We start from the raw sequence: 21,803 nt of genomic DNA on the forward strand, positions 1-21,803 counted from the left end.
CTTTGTGATCTTACTTTAGAGTGTAGTCATGTAATATGTTAAAATAATAGTGATGACAAAATAATAGCAGCAAAAAAGACTTGGAACAGAGTAAAGCCATCTATTGGGAAGACTTCAGAGAAAATGGACATGAGAAAAAAAGAGCTCATTCATTCGGGAAGCTTTAATGGACCCTATTTGCCAGGTACTGTGGTGCCCAGTCTTTGGGATGGAGGAACTGGAGGTGAGCTGGAGACAGCATCACATGGAGAGAACACAGCCTTGGAGGCAGGTGGAGCTGACCTTGGCCTATGAGGAGGAAAAGGTGACAGCTGGCTTTCCACCAGCTACTGACCGAGTCCTCTCTGGATTGCAGAGGTTACTCACTTGAATTTTTACCTTTATATGTGGAGTCAATCAGAGATTCACATGTAAGAAATAATAAAGAGATAACTAGTATAGCTTTAACCCAGGTTCCCCAGCAGTTACACCTTGCACAACTATAGTAAGTATCACAGCCAGGAAACCGACATTGATGCAATCTACAACCTCATGCAGATTTCACCAGTTTTACACACATTCAGTGTGGATGTATATGTATGTGTATTTGTGTACTTAGTTCTGTGCATTTTTTCATATATGCAGGTTTTTCCAGCCAAAAGCACACTCAAGATGCAGAGGTTCCATCGTAAGTTTCCCTCCTGCTACCTTTTTGCAGCCAGAGCCAACTCCAGCCCTCTGACCCTCTGGTAACCACCAATCTGATCTCCAACTCTAAGATTTTTTTCATTTCGAGAATGCTTTGTAAATGAAATCGTACAGTGCAAGCTTCTAAGACTGCTCTTTTCACTCAGCATAATTCACTTGCAAACCAACCGAGTGGTTGTATGTATCAATAGTCAGTTCCTTTTTACTCTTGCACAGCATCCATCGTGTGGATGGGCCACAGTTTGTTAACCATTCATCCTCTGAAGCACGTCTGGATTGTTTTCAGTTTTATAGCCAATAAAACTGCGATGAACATTCACGTACAGGTTTTGTGTGACTCTAAGCTTTCATTTCTCTGGGATAAATGCCCAGGAGTGTAATTCTGGGTTGCAGAGTAAGTATATGTGTAGTTTTATAAGAAATTGCCAAGTATTTTTCTAGAGTGCCTGTACCATTTTACATTTACACAGCAATACATGAGTGATCCAGTTTCCCCACACCCTTGCCAGCATTTGGTGTTACTACTATTGTTTTTATTTTATCATTCTGATAGGTGTGTATCTCATAGTGGGTTTTATTTGCATTTCCCTAATAGCCAAAGATATTTAATATCTTTTCATCCGCTCATTTGCCATCTGTGTATTCTTTTCAGTGAAATGTCTGTTCACATCTGTTGCTCATTTTCTAAATGGATTATTTGTTTAATTTTTACTGTTAAGTTTTAAGAATTCTTTATATATTTTAGAAACTGGAGTTCCCGTCGTGGCGCAGTGGTTAACGAATCCGACTAGGAACCATGAGGTTGCAGGTTCGGTCCCTGCCCTTGCTCAGTGGGTTAACGATCCGGCGTTGCCGTGAGCTGTGGTGTAGGTTGCAGACGCGGCTCGGATCCCGCGTTGCTGTGGCTCTGGCGTAGGCCAGTGGCTACAGCTCCGATTAGACCCCTAGCCTGGGAACCTCCATATGCCGCGGGAGCGGCCCAAAGAAATAGCAAAAAGACAAAAAAAAAAAAAAAAAAAAAAAAAGAAACAAGTCCTTTGCCAGATATACGGCTTGCAAATATTTTCTCCTAGCCTGTAACTTGTCTTTTTATTCTCTTAACTTAGTTTAACAGAGCAAAAGTTTTTAATTTTGTCAATTTTCCCTTTTATGGATCATGCTTTTGGTGTCAAGTTCCTCCTTGACTCCTTGACACCAAAAGAATCCTTCACTAGCCCCGTGTCCTAAATGTTTTCTCCTTTTTTTCTTCTAGAAATTTTATTTAAGTCTACTATACACTTTGAATTAATCTTCACGTGTAAGATGAGAGGTTTAGGCTGGGAGGTTTTTTATTCGATAGTTTGACTACGGATATCCAACTGCTATTGCATCATTTGTTGAAAAGGCTCTCTTTTCCCCATTGGATTGCTTTTGCAACTTTGCCAAAAATCAGTTAGGCATATACATGTGGGTCTATCCCAGGTTCTCTCTATTCTATTCCACTGAGCAATCTGCTCCTTCTCAAACTGCATGCTATCTGATGACTATATAGTAAGCCTTAATATCAGGTTGTGTGATTACTCCCACTTTATTCTTTTTCTTTTTTTTGCAAAATATTTTAGTTATTCTAAGTCCTGTGCATTTCCATATACATGTTTGAATAAGCCTGTCTCTGTCTATTAAAAACCATGCTGGGATTTTGATAGGATTTGCATTCAACCTATAAATCAGTTCAGGCAAAACTGACATCTTTGCTATGTTGAGTCTTGCAATGCATGAATGGCACCTTGATTTTCTCCCCTGCAGGCTTCTTTGCCTCAGCTCCTGGGTTAAAACATCCCTGAGGCCCACGTAGGCTAAAACTACACCTGAGTTTATCATAGCCTTTGACCTCTGAGCTACCCTCACTGACCCTGGTCTCTGGCACAGTTCTCTGTAATTACAGCTTGTTGGCTACTACCCATAGCACCATGGAAAAAGCCAGAACTTGTATTTGCATCCTACAACCATCAGGTATCAGGTAAGTAACCAAAGCCCCAATTTCCTTATCTATGGGTTAATCACACCTTCCTCAGAGCACTGCAATAGGCAGGCCTTAAAGAGGGCTATTATTATTATTCCAATACATGATCCTACCACTTACCTAAGGTGATGTGCAGTTACATTTTAGCATCTAAAATTCCAAGCTGCAACCACCCTTATTAGTAAAATTTCACCCATTAATCTATCATTCTCATTTGTTGTAACCATTCTGGACACTAGTGTCATTCATATTTTTATTGCAGTCATTAAAAAAATAATGACAAAGAAGGTGAAGAGACATGGACAGAGTTGGACATATACTAGATAAATCTGTTCTCTTATAAGTCCTTTGGCTGCAGTGAACAGAAACACATTCTGGGAAACTGGGCAAAAGATATGGACTAAAAGGAAATTAAAGAATTATGCCTAGGAGCAACAGAACCAGGAAGTGCCAAAATCAAGACTGTCTTGAGTGGGAGGATGGCTCTAACCATCATCTGTTTGTCTGATGTCACTCTTTTCAAGAGTTGAAGAACTAAGAGAAGGGTCCTCTTGGCTGAGCTCAGGTGCTCTGACTGGCTCTGAGATGGACTAGGCAGTAGGAGGAAGGATCTGGCTAACAAGCCCCATCAGCATCTATTACAGAAGGATTCCACCTGCACTTCCTCTCCACCCAAACTGCTCACAGTGGAAGAGAAGCAGTGCCCCAGATGGGGCACTGCTGTCAGCAAAGAATGTCAGCAAAGAATGTCAGTATTTACATATCACAAAGTGCCAAAAGCTTAACTTTTTTTTTTTTTGACTGTGGTTTACTAATTGGCACTCTCTGGCATGGCCATTCAACCAGAGAGAGACCCACCCAATTGTTCAGGAATATAGATTCACCTGCCCAACCAAGGATGTGTTAACAAACAGAGAGTGTTGCTGAAATGCAGGTATGTGAAGCCTATGGCATTTCATGAGACCTACTACTGGGATCTCCTAGACTCACAACCCTCACATTGGCATTGAAGCTGCCACACTGGCTGTAGAATGAACTCAAGTCCCCTCCTTAATCTCAGTGCCTAAGTTTTCTCATTGACAAAGGGGGATAATGGTTCTAATCTCACACTTTGGTGGAGGTTTTAGATTACAAAGTGCTATATCTTATTTGTTATCTATATGCTAGTTATAACCCCAAATGCCTTTAGCAGGGAGGCTACTAAGTAGACATCCTTCCATTTTGGTTAGGTTTTTTTTTTTAATAATAGAATTGAGAAATAAACCGGAGAGAAGAAATACAGAGGGAGAGCTGACTCATTCTGCAAAAGAGAAATAAGAGAAATGAAGACCTCCTGCCATATGGAGAAATATGATTGGGTGTGCTCAGGAGTAGTGCTGGGAGAGAGGCAGAAAGGGCCAGGAGGTGGCAAAGATATCATGTTGTGTAATAAGACCCCTCACCACAGCCCCCAGGAAGCTCTCCCCAAAGAGGCAGTTTCATGTTCAAATAGACATGTCACAGGACAAGGTCAGGTTCCAGCAACTGGAACCCAAGTGGCAGAGAAAACCTATCCCACTTGGATCCCCACCGTATGAAGTAGCAGAAGTCTAGGATTTAAAACTTCATGCACCATGGAATTTGGGGGCTAAGGCTTTTATACAGAGACCTCCAGGGGCAAGTAAGCCTCCAGCTGACTTCTGGATTATACACATTTGCATTCATATCTGCGAACAACAGAAAATTAAAATCCATAGTCCCTGGGTGATTTCTATCAAGCAGGAAAGGCTCTTTGTGCCATTATTCCATCTTTGATCTTTCATCCATTCTCTAAGAGCATAAATGACTGTTTATACATGTTTCCATATAAAAATAACTCTTGAGGACTTTTTGTTTGTAGTTGTTGTTATTGTTTCCTGCTGTGGATTTTAACAAAGAAGCTTTTCCTATTCAACCAAAGGTATCCAAAATCAGCACTGGCCATGTGCTAGACTCCTTTGTCTGTGGGTTCTTTGGCCATGGGTTTTTTAGGGTATACAATCCGTCACAAGCATGAGTACTGTGTATCTGCTATGCATTTCCCCAGGACATGCCTAACTAACCAGAGCCTTGCAGAGCATGGGTCTGTCCTCCACCACCACATGGCCCTGCCATTCTAGCCACAGTCAGGGCTGCAGACCTAACACCAGAGCAGCCAAATTACAGCTCCTAAGGTAGCTGACGGTGAAGAGATAAGCTCAACACATTGGATTCTCCTTCTTAGGTGTCTTAACCAAGACATGGGTAAGAAAAGGCTTAAAGTATATGTCAAGGAGGGCCACAGATAGCTTTAGAGGCCCCTAGAGTCATGAACAAATCAGAGTTAGAAGAAAGCAGGCCAACAACAGGAGGGTGGAGCAGACAGAATAAAACTGGTTGTTTCATATCCACCCCGCCTGTTCCCCTGGTCTGAGTAAACACAACCAGGCCTTCCTCACCTCCTCCAATTCTCCATCCTCCTTTGTGTCTCCTCCCCTCCTGTGCCTAAACCCACCAGAGAAGAAAGGTTAGAGGTGCCATTAAAGCTCTGTGTGGTTCCTTCTCTAGGCAGAAAAGAAAAGACAGCAGCGGGAAACAAAAATTCCACAAATGACAAGGCTCACCAGTAAAGGTATATATACAGTAAAGATACAAAATCATCCATGTACAATTCTACCACCAAAATCAGAAATCATGAGAAGAGGTGGGTATAAATGCAGGACACTGGAGATGAACCTGCAATTAAGAGAACAACAACATAAAACAATCTCATATACATACAGATTCTTATATCAAAACTTCAAAATAACTGCAAGCCAAAAATCTATAATTGATACACAAACAAAGAAAAATCAACTCAAATACAACACTAAAGATAGTCATGAAACCAGAAGAGGAGAGAACAAGAGAAGAATGAAAGAAAAAAGAGCACAAAAACAAATCCAAAGCAATTAATAAAATGGGAATAAGAACATACATATCAATAATTACCTTAAATGTTAATGGACTAAATGCCCCAATCAAAAGACATAAACTGGCTGGATGGATACAAAAATAAGATCCATACATATGCTGTCTTCAAGAGACCCGCTTCACTTCTAGGGACACATACAAATTGAAAGTGAAAGGATGAAAGAAAATATTTCTTGCAAACGGGGATCAAAAGAAAGCTGGAGTAGCAATACTCACTCATATCATACAAAATAGACTTTAAAATGAAGAATATTTTAAGGGACAAAGAAGGTCATTACATAATGATGAAAGGATCAATCCAAGAAGAAGACATAACAATTTTAAATATCTACTCACTCAACATAGGGTCATCACAACATATAAGACAACTGCTAACAACCTTAAAAGGAGAAATCAACAATAACACAATAATAGTGGGGGACTTTAACACCCCACTTACAGCAATGGACAGATCAACCAGACAGAAAATCAATAAGGAAACACAGGCCCTGAATGATGCATTAAACCAGATGGACTTAATAGATATTTATGGACAGTCCATCCAAAAACAACAGAATACACATTCTTCTCAAGTGCACATGAAACATTCTCTAAGACTGATCACATCCTGGGGTACAAATCCAACCTTGGTAACTTTAAGAAAACTGCAATCATATCAAGAATCTTTTCCGACCATAACGCTATACAACTGGACATCAACAAGAAAAAATATGCAAAAAACACAAACATGTGGAGACTCAACAACATGCTTACTAAACAACCAATGGATCACTGAAGAAATCAAAAAGGAAATTAAAAAATACCTAGAAGCAAATGACAACAAAGATATGACACTCCAAAACATATGAAATGCAGCAAAAGCCGTTATAAGAGGAAAGTTTATAGCAATACAAGCCCACCTCAGAAAATAAGAAAAAGCTCAAATAAAAAAGCTAACTTTACATCTAAAGCAGCTAGAGGGAGAAGAACAGACAAGACCTAAAGTTAGTAGAAGGAAAGAAATCATAAAGATCAGAGCAGAAATCAATGAAATAGAAACAAAGAAAACCACAGAAAAGATCAATGAAACAAAAAGCTGGTTCTTTGAAAAGATCAACAAAATTGATAAACCCCTAGCCAGACTTATCAAGCAAAAAAGAGAGAGGACTCAAATCAATAAAATGAGAAATGAAAAAGGAGAAGTAACAACGGACATCACAGAAATACAAAGGATCATAAGAGATTACTATATGTAACTATATGCCAATAAAACAGAAAGCCTAGAAGAAATGGACAAATTCTTAGAAAAGTACAATCTTCCAAGACTAAACCAAGATGACATAGAAAAGATGAATGGACCCATCACAAGAACGGAAATTGAAACTGTGATTAAGAAACTTCCAACAAATAAAAGTCCAGGACCAGATGGCTTCACAGGCAAATTCTATCAAACATTTAGAGAAGAGCTAACACCTACCCTTCTGAAACTATTTCAAAAAATGGCAGAGGAAGGGATACTCCCAAACTCATTCTATGAGGCCACCATCATCCTGGTACCAAAACCAGACAAAGATTCCACAAAAAAAGAAAACTACAGGCCAATTTCACTGATGAACATAGATGCAAAAATCCTCAACAAAATACTAGCAAACCACATCCAACAATACATTAAAAGGATTATACATCATGATCAAGTGGGATTTATCCCAGGGATGCAAGGGTTCTTCAATATCCGCAAACCCATCAGTGTGATACACCACATTAACAAACTGAAGAATAAAAACCATATGATCCTCTAAATAGATGCAGAAAAAGCCTTTGACAAAATCCAACACCCATTTCTGATAAAAACCCTTCAGAAAGTGGGCATAACGGGAACCTATCTCAACATAATAAAGACCATATACGACAAACCTACAGCGAACATCATTCTCAATGCTGAAAAGCTGAAAGAATTCCTGCTGAGATCAGGAACAAAACAAGGATGTCCACTCTCACCACTACCCTTCAACATAGTTTTGGAAGTCCTGGCCACAGCAATCAGAGAAGCAAAAGAGATAAAAGGAATCCAAATTGGAAAGGAAGAAGTAAAACTATCACTATTTGCAGATGACATGATACTATACCTAGAGAATCCTAAAGACTCTACCAGAAAACTGTTAGAGGTCTTCCACGAATTTGGCAAAGTCAGAGGATACAAAATTAATACACAGAAATTGATGGCATTTCTATACACTAACAATGAAAGAGCAGAAAAAGAAATTAGGGAAGCAATCTCATTTACCATCGCATCCAAAAGAATAAAGTACCTAGGAGTAAACCTACCTAAAGAGACAAAAGACCTGTACTCTGATGAAAGAAATCAAAGATGATGACACAAATAGATGGAAAGATATACCATGCTCATAGATTGGAAGAGTTAATATTACCAAAATGACTATACTACCTAAGGCAATCTACCAATTCAATGCAATCCCTATCAAATTACCAAGGACATTTGTCACAGAACTCGAACAAAATATTTTAAAGTTTGTTTGGAAGCACAAAAGACCCAGAAGAGCCAAAGACATCCTGAAAAAGTAAAATGGAGCTGGAGGAATCAGGCTCCCAGACTTCAGACTATACTACAAAGCAACAACAATCAAAACTGTATGGTACTGGCACAAAGATAGAAATACAGATCAGTGGAACAGGGTAGAAAGCCCAGAATTAAACCCACGCACCTACAGCCAACTCATCTATGACAAAGAGGCAAGGCTATACAATTGAGAAAGGACAGCTTGTTCAATAAGTGGTGCTGCGAAAACTGGACAGCCACATGGAAAAGAATGAAAGTAGAACACTCCCTAACACCATACACAAAAATAAACTCCAAATGGATTAAAGACCTAGATATAAGATCAGATACTATAATACTCTTAGAGGAAAACATAGGCCAAACACTCTCTGACATAAATGACAGCAACATCTTCTCAGATCCACCTATCAGAGTATTGACAATAAAAAGAAAAATAAACAAATGGGACCTAATCAAACTTAAAAATTTCTGCACAGCAAAGGAAACCCTAAACAAAACGAAAAGGCAACCCACAGAATGGGAGAAAATCTTTGCAGGTGAATCAACTGACAAGGGATTAATCTCCAAAATTCATAAACACCTTCTGCAGCTCCATACCAAAAAAACAAAAACAAAAACCATCCAAAAATGGGCAGAAGATCTAAACAAGACAGTTCTCCAAAGAAGACACACGGATGGCCAAAAAACACATGAAAAGATATTCAACATAACTCATTATTAGAGAAATGCAAATCAAAACCACAATGAGGTACTACCTTACACCAGCCAGAATGGCCATCATCCAAAAGTCTACAAACAATAAGTGCTGGAGAGGGTGTGGAGAAAAAGGAACCCTAGTACACTGTTGGTGGGATTGTAAATTGGTGCAACCACTGTGGAAAACAGTATGGAGATGCCTCAGAAAACTAAACATAGAACTCCCATTTGATCCAGCAATCCCACTCCTGGGCATCTATCCAGAGAAAACCATGACTCGCAAAGACACATGTATTCCGATGTTCACTGCAGCACTCTTTTCAATAGCCAAGACATGGAAACAACCTAATTATCCCTCAACAGAGGAGTGGATCAAGAAGATGTGGTACATATACACAATGGAATATTACTCAGCCATTAAAAAGAACGAAATACTAGCATTTTTAGCAACATGGATGGACCTAGAAATTATCATGCTAAGTGAAGTTAGCCATACAATGAGACACCAACATCCAATGCTTTCACTGACATGTGGAATCTGAAAAAAGGACAGACTGAACTTCTCTGCAGAACAGATGCTGACTCACAGACATTGAAAAACTTATGGTCTCCAGAGGAGACAGTTTGGGGGGTGGGGGGATGTGCTTGGGTTGTGGGATGGAAATCCTGTGAAACTGGACTGTGATGATCATTATACAACTACAGATGTGATAAATTCATTGAATTTAAAAAGGGGGGGAAGCTCTGTATGGTTCCAATGCCCTGCATTCCCCATTCAGAATGAGACTACAAAGACACATGGACCTTCTTGTCACACCCAGGCACAATGACACAAAAACCTTATTCTGCGGTCTCAACATACCCAGAAAAAAATAATATCTGAGAACTTATAGTGTCCCACCATGGCGTGCTTCTCTCCCATGGAATCTAATTGCAGCCCCAGAAAAAGAGAGGTTGGCTCTCACAAACCTTCCGGGATGCCAGCTCTACCACAACACTAGCTAAAGAAGAAAGAAGGTCAGCGTGATGTGGGGACAGGGCAGTGCTATCTGTGCTGTTCTTTCAGACTGTCGATTCAGTTGGTAGGTTTGTGAAAAAGGGAACGAGAGAAGAATAAAGAAGTAATATCATATCACTACCGGCTCCTGAGCTGTGCAAGTAGAGCTGAATGTGTTTTCAGGATGTGGCAAGAAGATCTGGTTCAACCAGAGAATTTACTGCTGCCACTGGCATCTCTAAGACCATAAAACGTGCACAGAAGCTACTCTTAGGCTTTGAGGATCAAACAACTAGATTCAAAACATAGATAAAAGAATAACAACCAGTGCTTAACAGGGAACAAGAGATAAAAACAATTTGCTACACTTTGCTGGATCCCACACCGTACCTCTAACAGGAATCCCATGCAGTTAATTTATTAGTGTATGTGTAGTCACACCACAGACGAGGGAAAATTCTATCAGCGATAGAAGAGACAGAAGACAGGAGATCCTTAGCCAGCAGTTAAACAAGACTGAGGTTTCAGGAGCCAAAGAAGGTGCAGTAGGAGGTGAATTGAGTTAAAGGAAAAGAATTCCTAGTGAAGCAGGTCTTACCTTAGATCAGTAAGAAGAAATCTACATAAAATAACTCATATTTATCTTTAAAATTATTTTAAAATAGGCTATTGTTTCAATTAAGAGACAGAATCTTCCTGAAATTAACCTGTTTTCTGGCTCTGAAAGCAGTCATGAATCAGAAACCAAAAGGCCAGACAAACACACACCCTCTCCCAATCTATCTCTTAAACAAAAGACCTCCCTCCAGTGACACTTAAAAAGTGTTAGAGAGCTATAAGGCTGCCAGAACAAAATGCTAAAGCCAGCAGAATGCAAGATGGCTATCTTTAGCCATCCCTAGACATTCCATACTCTCTTTCCTTGTCAACCCAAAGGAAGCATTAGATGTAGGAGATAGGTCTGCTGAGATTCCTGTAGACTTGCATGGGTGGTATTTTAATAAAGAAATTAAAAAAATTGCCTCATACAGTCAGAATGATCATCAAAAACTCTACAAACAACAAATGCTTGAGAGGGTGTGAAGAAAAAGGAACCTTCCTACACTGATGGTGGGAATGTAAATTGGTGCAACCACTATGGCAAACAGTAGGGTGGTTCCTTAAAAAACTAACACTAGAACTACTATATGATCCAGCAATGCCACTCCTGAACATATATCTGGAAGAGATGAAAACTCTAAATCAAAAATATACATGCACCCCAATGTTCACAGCAGTACTATTTACAATAGCCAAGACATGGAAGCAATGTAAGCATCCACTGACAGATGAATGGGTAAGGAATATGCAGTATATATATATAGGAATATTACTCAGCCAGAATAAAGAATGAAATAATGCCATTTATAGCAACATGGGTGGACCTAGAGGTTATCATACTAAGTGAAGTAAATCAAAGACAAAAATCATATGCTATCACTTACATGTGGAATCTAAAAAAAAAAGATACAAATGTACTAATTTACAAAGCAGAAATAGACTCACAGACATAGAAAACAAACTTATGGTCACCAATAGGGCAAGGTGGGACAGGAGGGATAAATTAGGAGTTTGGGGTTAAGAGATACATACTATTGGCGTTCCTACTGTGGTACAATGGAATCAAGTGGCATCTCTGGAGCACTGGGATGCAGGTTCAATCCCAGCCTGGCACGGTGGGATCCAGCTTTGCAACAGCTGCTGTGTAGGTTGCAACAGAGGCTAGGATTTGATCCCTGGCCCAGGAACTCCATATGCCACAGGGCAGCCAAAACACAAACACAAACAAACAAACAAACAAAAAAGATATGTACTACTATACATAAAATAAACAACAAGGACCTACTGTATAGCACAGAGAACTATATTCAATATCTTGTAATAACCTATAGTGGAAAGGAATCTAAAGATGAATACATATGTGTGTGTGTATGCTTCATCTTAAGAATCAATGGGAGCTTCTGATCCAAAGTAATGAATGACTATTTTTTGAAGCCCCAACCATGAAAAATTAATAATTTCAAATACTCTCACATATATATATAGAACTGAATCACTTTGCTATACCCCTGAAACATTATAAATCAATTATACCTCAATGAAAAATAATAAAATATCACCAAAAAAAGACATTTGCAAACATTAAATATTAAAAATTTTAAAAAAGGATTGGACATATATGTATACTCTGACATCACCACCCCTCCCCTTTTTTACATCTCTTCTTTGCCCTTTAACTCACAAAACACCACAATGACCAGAAACAAACAGGCTGAGGGTACAGAAGGCAGACAGATGATAAAAATGCTTCATCTTAAGAATCAATGGGAGCTTCTGATCCAAAGTAATGAATGACTATTTTTTGAAGCCCCAGCCATGAAAAATTAATAATTTCAAATACTCTCTCCCTTCCTTTCTCCTTAAGTATTCCAAATCTGGCAAATTTTAATGCACTAAAAGAATATTTTCATCACTGTGTCCAAATATGTTATTAAGGGTGAGATTTTCTGTGAGACAGCCCCAGGGAACTTTCTGAAAGAAAAAAAACAGCCCCCAAATTGGATGTATAAACTGCTTTAAGGTTTTAAAATTTGGCAAAGTATATTGTGTCTTTACTACACCCAAGCCAGAAACGAAAAAGAAAAAAAATTGGTTTTCCAGGCACTGCAGAGGGATTCACTTAGTATTTGAGTAGGTTCACCGAATGCAGCAAGCAGGACAGGCAGTGTCCTCAACACAAAGCAACCCACACCCTGAGCATCTAGCTGGCAAGGTGCCCAGTAGTGAAAATAGGATGCTTTTCAATCTGCTGACATCTCAGTCAGCAATGGGGAAGGAGGGGTGTTGCAAAAGGATAAAGGGAGGAGAGGGATTGGGAAAGCAGGCATAGAGGGACAGGTGCACGGATAGGTGGAATCTGGAAGTGGGAAATTATTTTTCAAGCATAGGAAAATACTTTAAAATATTACTAAGGAATTAATACACAGTAAGTGTCCTTGGCAAGAAGAGGTGTGAAGGGGGGGAAATACATGTCACAAAAATTACACTCTGTCGAGTTCCCATCATGGCTCAGTGGTTAACGAATCTGACTAGGAACCATAAGGTTGCAGGTTCGATCCCTGGCCTTGCTCAGTGGGTTAAGGATCTGGCGTTGCCATGAGCTATGGTGTAGGTAGCAGATGTGGCTTGGATCTGGCATTGCTGTGGTCCTGGCGAAGGCCGGCAGCTACAGCTCCGATTAGACCCCTAGTCTGGGAACCTCCATGTGGAGTGGTCCTAGAAAAGGGAAAAAGACAAAAAAAAAAAAATACACTCTGTGGCCAAGTCCTCCAGACCATTAAACAAGAAAATCTAATCAAGCATAAGGATGGTAATTGCCAAGGAATAAGCCACTTCACTTGGTATTCACACTCTAATCCCAGGCCCAGATATGTAATAAGAGCAAAGTAAACAAATACACACACACACACACACACACACACACACACACACACACACACACACAGAAGCAGGGCATCCTACTGCCTCAGTGCAGGAAGCAGTGGAAAAATTCATTCATGAGAACTTTTTAATTGCTTTGCATTTGTTTTCCATCTTCCTCATCTTTTCTGATGGTGATTATGATTGTATTTTGAAATCATAATTCACCACAGCAGCATTGCAATTACATAAGTATGGCATCATAAATGAAGGTTAGTTCCAGAAATAGCAAAGTGGAGAGGGGTGCAATTTGTCTTTGTGGCTGTGAGTGCGTGTGTGTATGTGTTTATAAAAACCTCCCATATATGTGGTATTTGGAAATCCTTTGCTAGTCTAAGTAAGGGCAGCTTAGGAAAAAGAACAGGAGCCCTAGTTTCATTTTCAGCTGAAAAAGATGAAGGCAAGAAAAAGCAGATTCTTCTAATCATGATAAAGGGAAATCAAGTGAGAGCTGGGCTTAGACGAAGCTTTAACCTGAGCTCAGATCACTGAGCTGGGCTGTGTTGAGTGGGCAATAAGGGCTTTGCCTATGGGCTGCAGTGAGTCTGGCTCTACAGCCTATCAGTCATGGCCTGCAGCACCTCAGGACCCTGGGAGAATGTCTCAAGCACCATTCAGAGCAAAAGAACTACTTTAAGCACCATTCAGAGCAAAAGAACTACTTCCTCCCTACTCTCACTCATTCTTGCTTCAGGCACCAACCAGATCTTCAACCAACAGCGATAGGAGTTGGGAGATAAACGGTTCTTTCATTCTCAGGAAAAAGGAAAATTCTAAAGTGTGTTCCACCAGGTGTCCCACAGAGTAAGTGGTAGTTCTAATTTAAGTCAACAAATTCTTTGACCTTCAGTCCTTAAAAAGATGGAGCCTAATTCCTCCCCTCAAATGTGAGTTATATTAAGTGACTCACTTCTAATGACAAGAACATAGGGAGAATGATGCTCTGTGACTGCCAAGCCGAGGTCATAAAAATGCCGCTTCTGGGGAAAGCCAGAGCCATGGCATAAGAACACACAAGTAGCTTTGTGGGGGGTTCCACACAGTGAGGAACTGAGGTCTCCTGCCAACAAACAGCACCAACTTGCCAGCTGTGGTCATGCCACCTCAGAAATTGCCTGCAGTTCCACTCGAGCCTTGAGATGATACAGCTCCAACCAACATCTTGACTGTAAACTTATGAGAGGTCCTGAGACAGAGCTGCCCAGATAAGCCACTCCTGAATTACTACTACAGGAAAGAGAAGTATAATAAACATGTATTGTTGTTTTAAGCCACTAAATGTTGGAATAATCTGTTACACAGCAGTGGATAACTTACACAGAGTCCTGGTGGCACTTGACCCCCAATGCCCCATGTAACCTCCTCACCAACCTCCTCACTGTGCTTCCTCAGATCGCCTCCAAAGTAAATGACCTGCACTCCAAATTCTTGTCTCAAAGTTTGCCTTTGGTGTTGCAGACCTCCCATATAAGGTAAATATTATTGTTATCCTCATTTTAGGGATCAGAAAACACACTAGGTTAGAGTTACACAGCAAGTAGTGGCAGAACGAGATTCTCTGGAACCTAATCCACTGCCCTCTTCTTCTTCACAGTTGAATCCCTTCAATCCCAATCCTTTGCAATTATAAGCAATCTCGCTTCCTCCCCCAAGAACAGCAAGTTAATTTGCTAATTCACTCTGGACAAAGACACTCAGCCTAATTACAAAATTTAAAAACCAGTCTTAAGCAAATTCAATAAAAAAGCAGGAACTTTGAGTCACTTTAAGTCTCAATGTATTTATTTTTCCCAATGCTACCTGTATGCAACAGAGAGAAGTAATTAGCAAATTAATGGATCATTCTTTGTTGAGATTAATGCAAAAGCAGGATGTGACTCTCCCTTGTCTTACATCTAAGCTACAGGGGCTGGCCTAAAACTGCTGACCAATGTCACCCGTAATTTATTGAAGTTATAAACAAGTGACATGCTGCGTGGGCAAGAAACGATGGAGATGAAGCCTATATGTGCTGTGCTTCCTGTTCTGATCAAATAAAATGTACAGCCAACTTCATCTGTCAGACATTTAATCATAATCATTATTGTGCTATGTGGTAATTAGAAAGAAATGGAACATAAATGACTCTTGATAGCACCATTTTATATAGCAAACAATTTTTGTGTTTTTCTTCTCCCTTTGATAGTTTTCCAAAATCCCATCTCTACTTGGTGTCAGTGTTTGTTCTGCTGAGTCAAAATGGTAGGAGAGAATCCACATGAGCTTTGGAACCAAACCAGCCATGCAGGCTATAGGATCTTGATCAAGTCACCTTACATCTTTGGGCTCTAGTATAAGATAGAAATAAGGCCCTTTTAGCAGGATTGCTACAAAAATCAAATGAGACAACGAATGCAATCTCTAGCACAGTGTGAGTATGCAGTAGGTGCTTAATAGGTTCTCCCTCCTGTATCTTAAATCAACAATACTTCCACTCACATTCATGTCAGGGGTTTTTGATCCTCTCCCAGTTATTGTTTCCTGCCCTGGATCCCATTCCCAAAAGCACCTGCCTCTTCAGTCTCCAAGTCACGCAGTTCCACCCTAAAATTCCCAACTTATCTATGCTTTAAAAAATACTCCCTACTGGGAGTTCCCGTTGTGGTGCAGTGGTTAACAAATCCGACTAGGAACCATGAGGTGGCGGGTTCAGTCCCTGCCCTTGCTCAGTGGGTTAACGATCCGGCGTTGCCATGAGCTGTGGTGGAGGTTGCAGATGCGGCTTGGATCCCAAGTTGCTGAGGCTCTGGCATAGGCCGGTGCCTACAGCTCCAATTCGACCCCTAGCCTGGGAACCTCCATATGCTGCGGGAGCGGCCCTAGAAAAGGCAAAAAGACAAAAAAAAAAAAAAAACATACTCCCTACCAATTGAAGGAATACTGCTGAAGTAATCAGGACAATTGGCTTTGAGTCCACATGTAGAAATAAATAGGTTTAAAAATTAGCTAGAAGCAAGAGTACCAACACCTTAGCATGCATACGTTCTAGTTATGGGCAAATGATGATGGTAATTTCTCTTTCTATTGGATTTAGATAAGGCTGGTGAGAAACTGGAAGGTACCAGTCACCTGAAAGAACTAAAGGAAAATATCAATGCTATGGCTTCCAATCGTCTTCACCCATGGGAGGCTGGTGGTTTGGGGAATTAGCCAATACATACAGATAGAAAGTATGCACAAAAACACACTGTATGCTCATGGTTGTGTGCTCTTTTGGCCTTTGGCAGGCAAAGAGTTTGCCTCTCTGAGGTAGCAATGCCCAGTAATAAACACAGTAGCTCTAACCAAAATAGTAACAGTAATAACTACCATTTATTAATAGCCCAACACTTATTTGCATACCAAAGTTAGCAAAAAGCTTTTACGTCTTAGCTCATTTGAGCTTTATGCAGCCCAAGTGGGTACTATTAACTCCATTTCACATATGAGCAAACTGAAACCCAGAGCAGTTGGATGACATGCCCAAGAAGCCCATGAATAACAGGCAACAGAACTGGATCTGGAATTTTAACCTCACATTGTTATTTCATATGACCTCACACCCTGGTCTCTTATCAGCTTCCCTCTATTACCAAACAATTAGCTTGTTTGAAGGATAAACAGAAGCTAATTTAAAAATTCTCCAGTAAGCTTTTCTTGCCCTACATTGGCTTTTAGACCCACAAAGTCACATATCCACATCACACACATTGGGTGGTGTAGAAATAGTTTAAAAATAATTGTTTAATGACCTTTGAGAAAATTCTTTGTTGTGAATAGTAAGTCTGTCTCCCAGGATCCAGGGTAATGTCAAGTAATATGTTAGGACCATTGTAGATAAAGGACCACTCAGTGATAAAAGGGTCATTCTTTTGTGCAACTCTGGCAGCAAAATATTCCAATCAGTGGTACCAGTAGCTTCTGCAGAAAGAAGCATTCAGAGCTGGCCATCAACAAGCAGAATTTGGGTTAGCTATAAACTTATATAGCCAGGTTTTCCTTAACTTCCCTGCCACAAATGTGACATTTATCTGGTAAGCTCTCCACCTCACTGGAAAAGAACCACTTGAAACATAAGAAATGTAAACATCACTTTCAAAATAAGGATGTGAAGCTTGGAATCCAGCAAATTCAAACAGAGCCAGGCTCTCTCCCAGGAACAGAGGTCCCTGGCCTAGGGCAGCAGACAGAGTAGGTTCTCCACCTGGGTTAGTCATTAGCATCCCCTGGAGGAATTTAAAAACCCCAGAGCTATGAACAACTATATGGTAACAAGTTTGACAATCTGGAAGAAATGGACAATTTTCTAGAATCTTACAGCCTGCCAAAACTGAATCAAGAAGAAACAGACCAACTGAACAGACCGATCACTAGAAATGAAATTGAAAATGTCATAAAAACACTCCCTACAAATACAAGTCCAGGACCAGATGGCTTCACAGGTGAATTCTATCAAACATATAAAGAGGATCTGGTGCCCATCCTCCTTAAACTCTTTCAAAAGGTTGAAGAAGAAGGAATACTCCCAAAGACATTCTATGAGGCCACCATCACCCTCATTCCAAAACCAGACAGAGATACCACCAAAAAAGAAAACTATCGCCCAATATCATTGATGAATATAGATGCAAAAAGTCTCAACAAAATCTTAGCCAACCGAATCCAACAACATATCAAAAAAATTATACACCATGACCAGGTTGGGTTCATCCCAGGTTCACAAGGATGGTTCAACATACGCAAATCAATCAACATCATACACCACATTAACAAAAAAAGTCAAATCATATGATCATCTCAACAGACGCAGAAAAAGCATTTGACAAAGTCCAACATCCATTCATGATCAAGACCCTCGCCAAAGTGGGTATAGAGGGAACATTCCTGAATATAATCAAAGCCATTTATGACAAACCCACAGCAAATATAATACTCAATGGGGAAAAACTGAAAGCCTTCTCACTCAAATCTGGAACAAGACAGGGATGCCCACTCTCACCACTGCTCTTCAACATAGTTTTGGAAGTCCTAGCCACAGCAATTAGACAAACCAAAGAAATAAAAGGCATCCATATAGGAAGAGAAGAGATCAAACTATCACTGTATGCAGATGACATGATAGTATACATAGAAAACCCTAAGGACTCAACCCAAAACTACTTGAACTGATTAATAAATTCAGCAAAGTAGCAGGATATAAGAGTAACATTCAGAAGTCAGTCACATTTCTGTATACCAGCAATGAAATATTAGAAAAGGAATACAAAAAAATGATACCTTTTAAAATTGCACCTCACAAAATCAAATACCTCGAAATACACCTGACCAAGGAGGTAAAGGACCTATATGCCGAAAACTATAAAACTTTAATCAAAGAAATCAAAGAAGATGTAAAGAAATGGAAAGATAGTCCATGCTCCTGGATTGGAAAAATCAACACTGTACAAATGGCCATACTACCCAAAGCAATCTACAGATGCAATGCAATCCCTATCAAATGACCCAGGACATTTTTCACAGAACTAGAACAAACAATCCAAACATTTATATGGAACCACAAAAGACCCAGAATCGCCAAAGCAATCCTGAGGAACAAAAACCAAGCAGGAGGCATAACCCTCCCAGACTTCAAGAAATACTACAAAGCCACAGTCATCAATACAGTGTGGTATTGGTATCAAAACAGACAGACAGATCAATGGAACAGAAGAGAGAACCCGGAAAGAAACCCGGACACCTATGGTCAATTAATCTTTGACAAGGGAGGCAAGAACATAAAATGGGAAAAGGAAAGTCTATTCAGTAAGCATTGCTGGGAAACCTGGACAGCAACATGCAAAGCAATGAAACGAGAACACACCCTCACACCATGCACAAAAATAAACTCCAAATGGCTGAAAGACTTCAATATACGACAGGACACCATCAAACTCCTAGAAGAAAACACAGGCAAAACACTCTCTGACATCAACATCATGAATATTTTCTCAGGTCAGTCTCCCAAAGCAATAGAAAGTAGAGCAAAAATAAACCCATGGGACCTCATCAAACTGAAAAGCTTTTGCACAGCAAAGGAAACCCAAAAGAAAACAAAAAGGCAACTTTCAGAATGGGAGAAAATAGTTTCAAACGATGCAACTGACAAGGGCTTAATCTCTAGAATATATAAACAACTTATACAACCCAACAGCAAAAAAAGCCACTCAATCAATGGAAAAATAGGCAAAAGACCTGAATAGACTGTTCTCCAAGGAAGATATACAGATGGCCAGCAAACACATGAAAAAATGCTCAACATCGCTAATTATAAGAGAAATGCAAATCAAAACTACCATGAGATACCACCTCACACCAATCAGAATGGCCCTCATTAATAAGTCCACAAATAATAAGTGCTGGAGGGGCTGTGGAGAAAAGGGAGCCCTCCTGCACTGTTGGTGGGAATGTAAACTGGTACAGCCACTATGGAGAACAGTTTGGAGATACCTTAGAAATCTATACATAGACTTTCCATATGACCCTGCAATCCCACTCTTGGGCATCTATCCGGACAAAACTCTACTTAAAAGAGACACATGCACCCTGCACCCGCATGTTCATTGCAGCACTATTCACAATAGCCAGGACATGGAAACAACCCAAATGTACATCGACAGATGATTGGATTCGGAAGAAGTGGTATATATACACAATGGAATACTACTCAGCCATAAAAAAGAATGACATAATGCCATTTGCAGCAACATGGATGGAACTAGAGAATCTCATACTGAGCGAAATGAGCCAGAAAGACAAAGACAAATACCATATGATATCACTTATAACTGGAATCTAATATCCAGCACAAATGAACATCTCCTCAGAAAAGAAAATCATGGACTTGGAGAAGAGACTTGTGGCTGCCTGATGGGAGGGGGAGGGAGTGGGAGGGATCGGGAGCTTGGGCTTATCAGTCACAACTTAGAATAGATTTACAAGGAGATCCTGCTGAGTAGCATTGAGAACTTTGTCTAGATACTCATGTTGCAACAGAACAAAGGGTGGGGGAAAAACTGTAATTGTAATGTATACATGTAAGGATAACTTGATCCCCTTGCTGTACAGTGGGAAAATAAAATAAAAAATAAAATAAAATAAAATAAAATAAATCCCAGAGCTGGGGAAGAATGGAATGGAAGTTTGCTGTAGGCAGATACAAGCTATCATACACAGGATGGATAAACAAGGTCCTACTGTATCTCACAGGGAACCATAGTCAATAGTTTGTGATAAACCATAATGGAAAAGAATGTGGAAAAATATACATATGTATGTATGTATAACTGACTCAGCTGCCCGGCAGAAATTTAACATAATATCGTAAATCAACTACACTTCAAGTTCTTAAAAAATCCCAAGATTTTAAATGATTGAGAATTAATTATTGTCAATTAATTCAAAAACTCTGGGAGGAGGACCAGACATGAGTCTTGATAAAACTCTGGAAGTGATTCCACTGCGCGGCCCCAGGTAAGAAACACTATTCCTGTAGAATCCAGAATGTTCCAAACTTGCTCAGGAATCACCAGAGATTCTTGTTAAAAACACAGATTCACAGGCCCTGATCTCTAGCTCCCGAATCAGAATTTTCAGGGGAAGGAGTTGGGAATGCATATTTTGAACAGAAGTCCAAAGATTCTTATGTTTGGGAAAGTGAGGCAAAACCAGTTAATGTCCTAAGAAAATCAACAATGAAAAGCCAATCCACGGAATAAGGACATCTGCAAATCACATCTCTGACAAGAGGTCCCTATCCAGAATACAAAGAATCCCTACAACCCCCAAACCCAAAGACAACCGAATTTTTAAATGGGCAAAGGGGGGGTGGGCGGCTGCAGCGGGGCCATTTTCTCTCCAGGATCTGAACGCCATCCTCCCCCAGCCCAGCCAGGACCCTGTTCTCCTGTACCTATCAGTTGGGCGGTATGCGAATCCTTGCTGCTCCTCAGACCCCCGCCTCCTTCTCCAGCATCACAGCAGGCAGACTCTAGCCGGCCTGCGAGGGCTGAAAGACGCCGCGGCCTCGAAGGCCCAGCGGTGTTTTCCCTCCACAGCGCCAGGCGACGGGTCTCGCGAGGAGCCAAAGTGAGAAGCCGCCGTCTGCCGCGCGCGCGCCCCCTGCCGGCGGCTCTGAGAAAGGGGTTCGAGACCCCTCAGCCACCGCCTCTCCGTCCGACCCCCGCCGGATGGCCAAAGCTCAGGCCAAGTTCTTTGCGAACCCCAGACCCCGTTCTGTGCCCCCATAGCGGCGAGCACCAGCTCTGGAAAAGAATATGTATGTGTGCAGGGACCACCATGTGCGACATTTTGTCGTCAAT

The 21,803-nt window shown here is 40.5% G+C and overlaps 1 protein-coding gene across 8 annotated transcripts in view; it reads right to left on the bottom strand.

The window, feature by feature from the left end:
- GADL1 (glutamate decarboxylase like 1) overlaps positions 1 to 21,580 on the bottom strand; it is a 345,574-nt gene extending 323,994 nt beyond the window's left edge. For all 8 annotated transcript variants that reach the window (XM_084987315.1, XM_084987314.1, XM_084987313.1 and 5 more), the window contains exon 1: positions 21,395 to 21,580. The gene's annotated coding sequence lies outside the window, so the exon portion shown is untranslated. The remainder of the gene's footprint in view (positions 1 to 21,394) is intronic.
- Positions 21,581 to 21,803: the final 223 nt, after the last annotated feature.

This window comes from Sus scrofa, chromosome 13, assembly GCF_054392235.1.
Source record: "Sus scrofa isolate SSC_HxYL_T2T_F1_AM1 chromosome 13, Sscrofa_HxYL_maternal_Yorkshire_Landrace_v2.0, whole genome shotgun sequence".
NCBI lineage: Eukaryota > Metazoa > Chordata > Mammalia > Artiodactyla > Suidae > Sus > Sus scrofa.